At 38.4% G+C, this 12,203-nt stretch overlaps 1 pseudogene; it reads left to right on the plus strand.

Moving 5' to 3' along the window:
• The first annotated feature begins 830 nt into the window (after nt 1-830).
• LOC134352548 (AP-1 complex subunit beta-1-like) lies at nt 831-2,176 on the plus strand (annotated as a pseudogene).
• The last annotated feature ends 10,027 nt before the right edge of the window (nt 2,177-12,203 follow it).

Raw genomic sequence — 12,203 nt, forward strand, 5'->3', positions numbered from 1 at the left:
AAAAATTAGCTAAAGCTTAATTTGTGAAAAAAAAACAAATGCTGGAAAGGGAATGCCTTGTGTTTCCGGAACTGCTCCCTTGCCTGGTGGGCCTTTTCTTGTTTACAACTTGATTTTATAGAATTACCTAGAGTACATTGTTATAAGTATGGCTTAGTGATAGTAGATGTATTTAGCAGATGGATTGAAGCTGTTCCTACAACTAATAATAATGCTATGACTGTTGTGAAAATATTGCTAAAAGAAATAATTCCTCGCTATGGACTTACAGAAATGATAAGCTCAGACAATGGGCCACATTTTGTTGCCAAAATAAGTGAGGAAGTCTGTAAAGAACGTGCTATAAAACAGCAGTTCCACTGCACCCATCATCCGAAAGCAGCCAGCATAGTGGAATGAGCCAATTGTACTTTGAAAGATAAGTTGGCCAAACTTACACAAGAAACTGGATTGACCTGGTTGAAGGTTTTACCCTTAGCCCTATTCCATATGAGAATCACGCCATCAAGTAAGACAGGGCTATCATCTGCAAAAATGATCTACGGGAAGCCTATGAGAATCCCATGGGGACCCCGACCTTGTTTGCCGCTCCTCCCTGAGAGCCTACCTGCAAAATTAGATATGCATACCTAGGGGGAGGAGATGGGAAAATATTTATGTAAGTTAACTAAAACTCTCCAAAGCTTGCATTCACAGGTATGACAGGCCTATCATGAGGATGAAACCCAGCCTAAAGGTGACTACCCCACGATTGAGCCTGGAGATTTTGTCCTGATTAAGAACTGGGATCGAGGGAAACTCGGACCTCAGTGGAGAGGATCACACTCACCATGACTGACTCTAAATATTTCATAACAACCAACAAAGGAGAAATCTTTGAACTCAAAGCAGAACTCAACAGTGACAAGAAGGAGAAAAATAAAGAAGCAGTGAAGAAAGTGATTGCATCAATGACTGTTGGCACAGATGTCAGTGCCCTCTTTCCTGATGTCGTAAACTGTATGCAGACAGACAATTTGACGTTGAAGATGCTGGTGTACCTCTATCTAATGAACTATGCAAAGAACCAGATATGGCAATTATAGCTGTCAACACTTTTGTTAAGGACTGTGAAGATCCCAATCCACTTATCAGAGCACTGGCCATGAGAACAATAGGCTGCATCCGTATGGATAAAATTACTGAGTATTTGTGTGAGTCCCTGCGAAAATGTCTAAAGGATGAAGATCCTTATATACGAAAAACTGCTGCTGTCTGTGTAGCCAAGCTACGTGACATCAATGCACAGCTGGTAGAAGACCAGGGATTTCTGGACACTCTATGGGATCTGGTATCTGACTCTAATCCAATGGTCATTGCAAATGCTGTGGCTGCTCTGTCGGAGATTGCAGAATCTCATCCAAACAGCAACTTGTTAGACCTCAGTTTTCAGACCATCAACAGCCTTAAATGAATGTAGTAAATGGGGCCAGATATTTATCCTTGATTGTTTGGCCAATTATACCCCAAAGGATGACCGAGAAGCTCAAAGCATCTGTGAGCATGTAACGCCACATTTATCTCACGCCAACTCAGCTGTTGTCCTGTCAGCTGTAAAGGTTCTGATGAAATTCATGGAAATGTTTTCAAAGGACTTGGATTACCATGGCACTTTGTTGAAGGAACTGGCTGCCCCACTGGTAACGCTGTTGTCTACAGAACCAGAACTCCAATATGTTGCCCTCCAGAATATCAACCTCATAATACAGAAAAGGTCTGAGATTCTTAAGCATGAAACAAAGGTTTTCTTTGTAAAATACAATGATCCAATACAGTATAAGTGAAACTGGAAAAACTGGATATTATGATTCGATTGGCTTCTCAAGCCAACATTGCACAGGTTTTGGCAGAATTGGAGTATGCAACTGAAGTAGATGTTGACTTTGTACAAAAAGCTGTGCATGCAATTGGACGACGTGCAATTAAAGTTGAGCAATCAGCAGAATGCTGCGTGAGTACGCTACTTGACCTCATTCAGACAAAAGTAAACTATGTCGTCCAAGAAGCTATCGCAGTAATAAAGGACATTTTCTGTAAATACCCAAACAAGTATGAAAGGGTTATTGCAACACTTTGTGAAAATCAGGACTCATTGGATGAACCAGAGTCTTTGGCCATGTTTTGTATCTTGTTGTAGAAGTGACCACCCATTGTGAAAATTTATCATGTAATGATAAAAAGGAGGGAATGATGAAGTTTTAAGGATATTGGGGACGTAAGAAATGATTCTTGGACTCTTGTAACTAATGGGTTAAAATTAAGCGCCAGCTTGTGTGTGCTCTGTTCTGTGAAAGTGTGCAGAGTCTGTCCTTGGCTAAGGAATCTGCCTTCCCCTTGTTTAGATTAACGACTCACAGCTGTTCCTTTGGGAATGACATGGGGGCTGAATTCACACAGGCTGCATACATCATGCCTTACAATTTCACATCACTTATCTAAGTTGTCTCGTTTGTTTAGAGAGAACACACTGATAAGGCAAGAATCTGTCTGTAATTAAAACCTTGATTCAGTGGACTCTTATCTAAGTAATTAAGTTTTGCTCTAACTGACTTGGCAGGGATATCTGTTGAAGCTGAGTGCTCTTTGTCTCTTCAGTTCTATAAATTACCATGTTTCTGAGTGTTACACAGAAGCTCATCATGAGCCACCAGGGAGAGAGGGAGAAATTCTATTTCTTTGATGTTGGACTCAAGTTTCTCGCTGGCTGAGCTCGAACAAATAAACTGGTGAAAAGGATAATGTAAAGGACTGTGTGGTGTGATTATTGGTCCGGTGAATTTAAGTTTACAATTCTTTCTTTAACCTATGTCCTTTTCCTGGCAAGGTTCTTATAAATCTTTTTTGCACTCTTTTCGGCTTCTCCTTTAACAGAATGACCAACACTGTACACAATGCAGTGAGGTACAGCCTCATCAACATCTTCTACAATTGAAACATAATGTCCCTTTCTTGCTCTCTAATAAAGGCCAGCATGCCAGACACATTCTTTACCACTCCATCATCCTTTGTCACTACTTTCAGAGGACTCGTTACCTGTTGGCTGGGCCATTTTTTACTCTGGAGCGTAGAAGTTTGAGATTTGACCTAGAGGCCATGAAGTGACGAGTGGCGTAGATAATGTCGATGGTCATTGTCTTTTTTCCCAAGGTAGTGAATTGTAAAACTAGAAGACATACAGAGAAGGTGGGAGGAAAGATTTAAAAGGGACTTGAGGGTTCAAATTTCTTTTTACATGGAAGGTAGTGGCTTTTTAGAATGAGCTGTTGCCAGAGGACACAGGATCAGTGGGCACAGTAAAAGCATTTAAAATATATTTAGACAGTCATGGGGATAGAAAAGGCCTAGAGCAGGAGTTCCCAATGTGGGGTCCATAACATTAAAAAAAAGGTTGCGAACCCCTGACCTAGAGGAATATGGCCAATTGCAGGAGAATGGGACTAGCTTAGACATACATCTTAGTTGTCATGGACGAGTTGAGCGGAAGGGCATAATTGTATGGTTCTGTGAGAAAGAGAGAGAGAAAAAGGGACAAACTGGGAAAGATCATAGACAGCGAGGGAGAAATAAATGGAGGGCAAGTGAGGAATTAGGAGAGAGGAAAGCAGAGATAGTGGGGGTGAGGGAGTGGGTGAGCGAGAAAGAGAGAACACAAGAAGGGGGTGTGAGTGAGGGTGGGTTGCATGAGAATGGGAGGAGTGAATGAAAGGAGGATAGGATTCCAAGATAGGCCTGCTGCGTTCACCAGCAACTTTTATGTGTGTTGCTTGAAATTCCAGCATCTGCAGATTTCCTCGTGTTTAGGATTCAAGAGAATGGCAAGCAAGAGAGAGAGGGCAAAAACAGAGGAGAGAGTGAGTAGTAAGGTCCAAGTGAGAAAGTGAAAGGGATGGTGAGGTGATAAGTGTGAGAGAGAGAGAGAGAGAGAGAGAGAGAGAGAGAAAAGGGTCTGGTGAGAGACAGAAAAAAGGGAGGGGTCTAGTGAGAGAGAGAGAGGTGTTGATAATTAAACCAATTGAGTGCTACACACAGCAAAACACATTATACATTGTGTTACTATCAACAACATATACTTTATTAATGACAAATTGTTCAAAGAACTTAAAGATTCACAAAGTGCAGTCAAGCTAAAATCATTAGTGTTATAACTACTAATCTTTCAACTAGTTTCACAATTTTGAAAACTCATTAATTCTTCTCAGATCATATCCGCTCAAAATCCCCAGGGATTGACTTGATGATTTCCTCTGAGATTTGAATACTTCCGCAATTGTTGGTCTTCGTAGTTGTCACTGCTGGTCAGCAATGAGGCACCCTTTCGTTTAGATTTTTTTGTAAACTTTCCAGACAGCGCTCCGATTTTACAGTCAATTGTATGGTTATGTCGACTGTTTCTCCATGTACTGTACATACATGTTTCTTTGATACCTTTAAATTCCTGCTGGTTTCCATTGTCCTCTTAGTCACCTGGGTATAATTATCAGAGTCTAGACTTGTACAATTTGGCAGAATGTTGCTGGTACACAATATCTCAAAATGGTCTGTGTTTCTCTGTATCAGGAATAGTAGGGCAAATGTTCACAGTCTGGTAAAGCTGACTCACGTGGAAAATTACTGCAACTATGTTTGCAAACTGACGCTAACCAGATGTCCAAATGGCATTCAGACCCACTTTACATTATGTGTTCAGCTTCGGTCTCTCATTTTTAATTCTGCTACTTAACTGTTTCTTTTCTTTTCACCAGTCTACATAGGACAAGAGGGAGAGGGGCGAAGAGGGGAGGGAGGGGAGCAGGGGGAGAAAGGGAGATTTACAAAAATGCCTGAAGTACTGGAAATCCTCTGGAAGATTCAAAGGGCTGAGGTCATTTGAAGGACAGATCGAAGCTCCTATTCCCCGCAGCAAAAATAGCAAAGGCGATTGTGCACGTATTGAAAGAATTCCAGGAGAGATGCAGGCAATGTTTTTCACCGAGGAAGTGATAGGTGTCTAGAGCTCAAAAGATTGAAAGGGTTATCGTGGCTAAAACCCTCACGCATTTAAGAGATGTCTGGATGTGTAGTTGAAGTAGTAGGCAGTGAAGTTTGAAATTGAATAAATAGTGTGACTGGGAAGACTAATTAAAATTTGTCAAAAATGTAAAACGTAGAATTCATTTGCTTGTTTTTGTTTTGTAACATTTGCTTTTAAATTGGAAACGGTAATGCTTTCCCAAAGGATTTAAGTCTGATCTAAATCACTTTTGGCAAGACCTCTCTCCCGTTTCTCCCGTGCTGATTCATCATTATGTCACTGGAGTCTGCAATATGAAAATAATTAGACGTTGTCTAGGTATCTGCAGTCACTTAAACTTTTAATTTTCAGTGTGACATCAAAAGTATATAAATACATTATTGACCGTATACATAAATGTGGAATAAATTACAATCATTAATTTACAGCAGCAAGACAATCTTGCTAATTAAGAACAAGGGTTTATCTACTTGACAAATTCCTGGAATGAAATTTAGTGAGGAATACTTTGTAGTAAAAGAAAACATTGGTAAACTTGAAACATATTACTAGAGAGTCAAAAAATATTCTAATAACAGGAGCTATTAGTGTAAAATACTGAACTGTCCATGAGAGCGGAGCTTCCTCAAAACTTAAAGCTGCCTTGTCATAACTGGTGATATTTTCGATCTGCAACATAATGCACTCTGTGATGACAACAATCCAGACAAACCTGCATGTCATCCTAGCGTATCTCACCGTCCTTAAATGACGCGATTGCTTGGGAAATTGAGTAATGAGAAAAGCTTCCAAGATGATGAAAGTTAAAACTGTAGAACTAATGTACTCGTTTGCTGACAAAAGATTGTGAACGAGGCCACTGATGAAGTTAGTGGAAACAAATTTGACATCAATCATTTGGTGACAAAACTTGATGAAGAAGGCAGGGACCAGCAGCACATCTGCAGCTGCCAGATGTGAAATGAAGACTGAGGTGCACTTCCTGGACACAGTTTCAGATAAGAGTAAGACTGAGACGTAAAGTGTTCCGGAAGCCCCCATAGCCATTACCGCAACATTTGTAGAAGGCAGGATCATGTATTGCACATATTTCAGGATCAAGTATTTTTTCAGGATATTCAGGTAATCTATACTCAGGGGATCCTTTTGCTGTGCAGAGGTCCTGTGAGAGAAATGAAATTAATTACTTCTCAGACTTTTGGTTTAGAATCATTGGTAACTAAAAAAAATCTGGTGCCCTATTCAGATATCTGAACATGAAATCTTATTGCTGAGTTGGAGTGCAGCCTAAATCCCACGTTCAAGTTCCAACCCTTTGAGATATTGATCAAGGTCCTACCTGTCTTCTCTGTTGGTCATAAAAATTCTAACCACGAACTGAAGATAGACATGATAAAAAATACAAAGGTGCATTGTTTGCATTTTTATGAATCATTGTTGCCATTTTAATCATTGAGATTTGTTCAGAAATTATCTTCCTTAATTTTATTCTGGATGTTGGTCATTGTTCAAAATGTAGTAATTGGGATATGCATACTTTTTGGAACAGTATTCACAGGAATTGTTCTCTAGGGAACCCTCCTGTGGGTATATTCCAGGAGACATTGATAGGCCGATAGTCAGCATTTTTCTCTCAAGGTAGAGGTATCAAAAAAGAGGGTATAGGATTACAGAGTCAGAAAGAGTATATATATTTTTTAAACATGGAGAAGGGCTGATATCTGGAACAAATAGCGAGAGGAGGTGGTGAAATCAGGTACAATGATTACGTTTAAGAGCCATTTAGATAAACACTTGAATAAGCAATGCATAAAAGACTGGAGGCCTAATGTGGGCTGGGTCCTATAGTTGTAAATGGGAAAATGATCAGCCTGGACCCATTTCTGTATTGTCAGGCTCTGATTATACAACTCCACCTTTGCTAAGCATTCAGAGAAGTGAAAATTATACAATGATTTTGAGTAATATAATTTAATTTCATTGCTTTTTATAGCCAGTTAATTGCACAACACTTGTGTAATCAGTTAATTACTAATTATTAACCAAACATGTTTATCAATCAAAGTAAACATTCACTGCTTAAGATAAGATTGGACAGTATTATAATGAAAATTTATTTTGATTATTACCAGCTTAGCCATGTGCTAACGTGAAAAACGTCACACGAAGACAAATACAATAATGTTATGGTTAATATGCCTGGTTTCCTTGGGTGTGGCATATGATTGTTTCACTGTTCCTGCTTTAGCTGAATGTCTATTTGCAAGAGCAGTGCTTCAAAAGGCACGTGATTTTTCAACTTCTATTACACATACTCTCAACTAAAGTCGTGAAATCATATTTTGTCACATTTCATGACCCAGTTAATTATAGGTTATGAGTAGCTGTGTAAGTTGGTAGGGCAGTATTCACATCAACTTGAAAACTGTTGATGTAATGAGAAGGCATAAATATATAATCTTCCAAACGTTAAACACATGTTACCTAAAATGTAGTTTCATATCTTGTTTGAATCCAGAAGTCATCATCTGAAAATTTTTAGAAATTCTAATTGGCTTGGAGGAAACCATTAGTCTGTTCTAAACTCCAATATTTTTGTTGAATTTTACTTGGTTTGAATCAACAGTAAACTTGGTAACATACAAAGCATTGGAAAGCTCTGTGGATGAGGTGTGGACTGGAAAGAAAAGGAGAGACAGTATAAAGAGGTGGAGTGAAGGTGTGCAACATAAACTGAAAGGTGATAGGTGGAAATGACAAAGGATGATGTAATCTGAAAACAGAGGATGAAATAAAGGGAGGGATATTGGGAGGGAAACTGGTGGAAGGCATGTGTGGGTGATGGGCAGATAGAGAAGGTGGGGAGGGGAAAGAGAGGGTAATGAGAGCCAGTTAGATTAGAAGAGAGAGAAAAAAAACAAAATGGAGGAATGCAGATAAAGGGTGGAACCAGTTACTGGAAGTTTGAGAATTCATTGTTCATGCCATCGTGTTCAAGACTGTTCAGGTGGAATGTGAGATGCAGTTCCAATAATTTGTATTTAGATTCACCCTCGTGGTGGAGAAGGCTGTGGACAGACATGTCAGTGTGGGAACGGAAAGTGGAATTCAAATAGCTGACCACTAGAAGGCCTTCCCAGATGGCACGGCAAACAAAATGAAGAAGCTCGACAAACGGTCAAGGAAACTGAGCAATGTTCCCACATGTGATGGCATTTTAATTAGAATGACCTTTTACATTCATCTCTTTTCTGGGTCAACAACAGTATGCCACACCAATACACACATGCAGGTACATGCAGGCATCATTCATTTTCAAAAATACATACATACAACCAGATACATACATCTGTGCTCCCTCCTACTAGTATTTAGATACACACTTAGACATACTATCTCATAAAAATCTATACATAACGTTGCATATAATTTATATATCAACTCTCAATTATTTACCTTACACATTTAACTGTAACATTCATGCTTAAAATAATTCAATTATATTTCAAACATTAGTACAATATTTCAAATTAAAAAGAACAAGAACAATCTTGAAAATACCAAAGTTAACATATGATAAAGAAATCAGCATTTACATTTTCTGTTGTTGAGAACAAACTTCACTCGGGTTGTTCTGGCGATCCATTGTTCATTACTACGTCGTCTCAGCATCTGTAAGTTATTTTATGGCTTCACTTTTATATGACTGAGATCTGGTCTGAGCCAGTACTGATGTCATCTAGGACTTCCTCTTGCAAAACAAGTAATGGTCGCTCACTTCCCACGGAGAGACTAACTCTGGCTTCTGAATATTTTGTTACTCTAGTAACGTAATTAACAATTGCCTTCACTGTCCTTTGCTAAAAGAATTAAAAATAGAAACCAAACTAGTTTTTCACTCAGAGGGAAAAATATATCTGAATAATAATTTCTCTTATGAAAAAAAAGAATTTGCAAAATTAATTGGATTAAAAAAATCATCAGCCATGAGTCAGTGTCTCCAACACTACAGTAAAGGATTTCAAGTAATGTGCTTGAAGAAGTAGTGTGTTTGGAAAAGACTTAACTCTATCAGTGCTTTGAGGAGCAATTCAATCTTGAACAGATTTCTGTAAAATGTAAGACTATCATTTTCAGCATTAATGTCAGCAATTACATCTACAGAACTGATATAGATTGACACTGAATGTACTAAACATTAATTTACATTGAGCAGTAATCCACAAGAATGCAAAGAATGATTTGTTCAACTCTAAGGAATGTTCCAACATTTCTTAGTTCATACATTGAAATGAATCAAAAGATTAATAGTTATAAATATGGCTACATAGTTTTTGATCTATTTCCAGGATCATCACTGTTCATTGATGAGCAATATGCAATTAAAACTAACTTATTACATGAGTGAATATATATAAATATACAAGTCCCTTGTGGGTTGCTGAGGCAAACCAAGATTCCTTATCTACTAACCCCCAGGTACAATAGCAGTTCTTTGAGAATGTAACATGCTAAGTCAGTACAGAGAACCTGATGAATCTGTAGTGTATTTTGATTTTCAGAAATAGTTTGACAAGGTGCCACATAAAACAAGATAAGAAGTCATGATATTAGGGTTTTTTTTTAGCATGAACTGCAGATTGGTTATTATGTAACAGATACGGAGGTGGAATAAGTGGGAGTATTTTAGGCTGGAAGAATATGGCTATGGAGTGTCCCAAGGATAAATTCTTGGACCCCAATTAATTATGATTTTCGTCAATGACTTTGAGGAGGGAGTAGAATATAAGATATCCATGGTTACTGTGCATGAAAATCAATGAGAAAGTTGGTTAGAAACTTACATTTGTCATGTTAGCAATGTACTGTGCTGTGGCTGCAAAAAAAGCTTATTTGCATAGCATTTATACTCTGGATATGTATGGGTGATTCTTTAATTAGGGTAACATTTCTGTCTCTAGAATAGATTTTCAAGAAAAAAAAATAGTTTTTACAGAAACAACACTGTAGTTTTAAAATTTGGGTAATAGTATGCTTCATAATGATATTTTCTTAATTTCTAAGTGAGTTAAAAACTTGAATATGCCAGAATTTCACTTTTTTGGGCTTGTCCCCTACCCAGACTCTGTAACTTTGTCTTGAAAATAAAGTAATAATAGGTATTAAATTCATGAAACTTTTAGTTTGTATTTTCTCAGCCCGAAACGTCGACTGTACCTCTTCCTAGAGATACTGCCTGGCCTGCTGCCTTCACCAGCAACTTTTATGTGTGTTGCTTGAAATTCTAGCAACTGCAGATTTCTTCGTGTTTGCGTCAAATTCATGTTTTTTTTTTATATAATTTGTACATTTTTTATGGCAAAGAACCGCTATCCCCAACACTTCTGTCATTACCAACACGCAACATATTTTAAGAGACCAATCAAGTTTTTTCAAACAACTGCTTATGTGGTGGCCATGGAAACGCGAAGTGACACAGGAGCATGTTACTGTCATGGCAGAAGATTGATATTTTGATGTCCAGAAATGTGAGTATATACCTCCTGATCTGAGAGTATGCTCGTTATGTCTCATTACCAAATGAGTTGCTACTTGAGTGCTTTAATTGAGAAATAAATAACTTCACTTTATTTCTTTATATTTAAATTACATCCAGTCGAGTTTTCTTTAAAAAGTGAAAAATGTCATAGCCATCACATGTTATTACCATAATGTTAAAGACAGTGGTGGCACAGACCACTCATCTCACTTCTATTAAAGTATAATAAAAAGATTATAATTTAAAAATACAGTGAAATTTAATTCAATTCAACTATGTTCCACTTGAGTAAAATGGTTGAGCACACCCTACAATAAACTTATGTGATTTTTTTGTTTAAAGTTGTCAAGATGGCCCCAAAATCATCAGCAGACCGATCAAAAGAATACAGATACAATTAAAGACCAGTGAAATATCAGCAGTGCCTTGAAGGAGAAAGGAAGAGGTACGAAAAAGAAGGGAGACAGGAACATTTAAGGTTATCTCACAATTACCAAAGTGCAAAAGGAGGTTGAAAAGCTAACAGTGGGGAGTTAATCAAAGAAACAAAAGGGCAGCTGATAAGAAAAGGCAGGCAGTGTTAAGTTTTATAGCAGGGAATGCCCAGCTAGAATTTCCGGTGGGCCAGCAGAATGACCTCCATCTTCCTGAGGCTTCACCTGTGCAGTCTGACAGGTCTAATATACACCGTGAAACCTGTCACAGGAGAGGCTGGCAAAAACTGAGAGCAAGCAGAGCTAAAGTATGCTGTGATCTCACTGAAGCCAATGTGAAACTTGATGATGCTTTGAGAAAGATGGAGAAGTAGAATAAAATATACACCAGGCTCTTCTAAAAGGTGAACACTGCAGAATCCCCAAAGAAAGTGAAGAAATAAATACGTCTAAATCCCAAGGGCCGAAGGAAGCCACTGCTCTTCCACAATATGGTGCTCTCTAACTGCAAGTGTTATAACTCACAGACAGTTGTCATTCACAGAGGTGAGCCAAGTACACCCCAAGGAAAATTATCTGTGGATCCGCAGGTACCAGAGATGGACCCAGAGCCAACAGCCTTAGTGCTAGTTTCAGGGATCACAGATCAACTCATAGGACAATGGTGCGTCATCCAATACCACCTGGATGTATATCCTGGCATCATTCAGGATGTAGACGCAGAAGGTTGTTGCCTTCTCAAAACTATGAGCTGAATTGGGAGAAATTGGTTCTTTTGGCCTCTGGGAGAGGATCTTCTTGGGTATTCACCACAAGATCTATCCCAGAGCCCCAACCAGTCACAAAAAGACTGTGAATGTGTGGGAAAGGGTGTACTCCCTCATGGAAATTTGAATGATGAACTAATGGAGACTATAAGAAGGTGGTCTAAATTTCAAGTGTTGCTTTTTTTCAGAGTTATTGAGATTTCTGTGAATGTTTCATAAGTCTTACTGATAAAGCAGTGTGTAGAGAGTTGAGTGAATGTTCTGTCAGTGTTGAAAAGGTGTTCTCACTCATTGAAAAATAATGATCTCTATAATCTGTTAGAAATCTGAATTGCTGGTATTCCACAGTTGGGGAGGGTTAGGCAGATGTCCTGTAAACATTGTTTTTTTAAAACAAGACTAGTCAATGCCTA

The sequence above is a fragment of the Mobula hypostoma genome, chromosome 10 (genome assembly GCF_963921235.1).
Source record: "Mobula hypostoma chromosome 10, sMobHyp1.1, whole genome shotgun sequence".
Lineage (NCBI taxonomy): Eukaryota > Metazoa > Chordata > Chondrichthyes > Myliobatiformes > Myliobatidae > Mobula > Mobula hypostoma.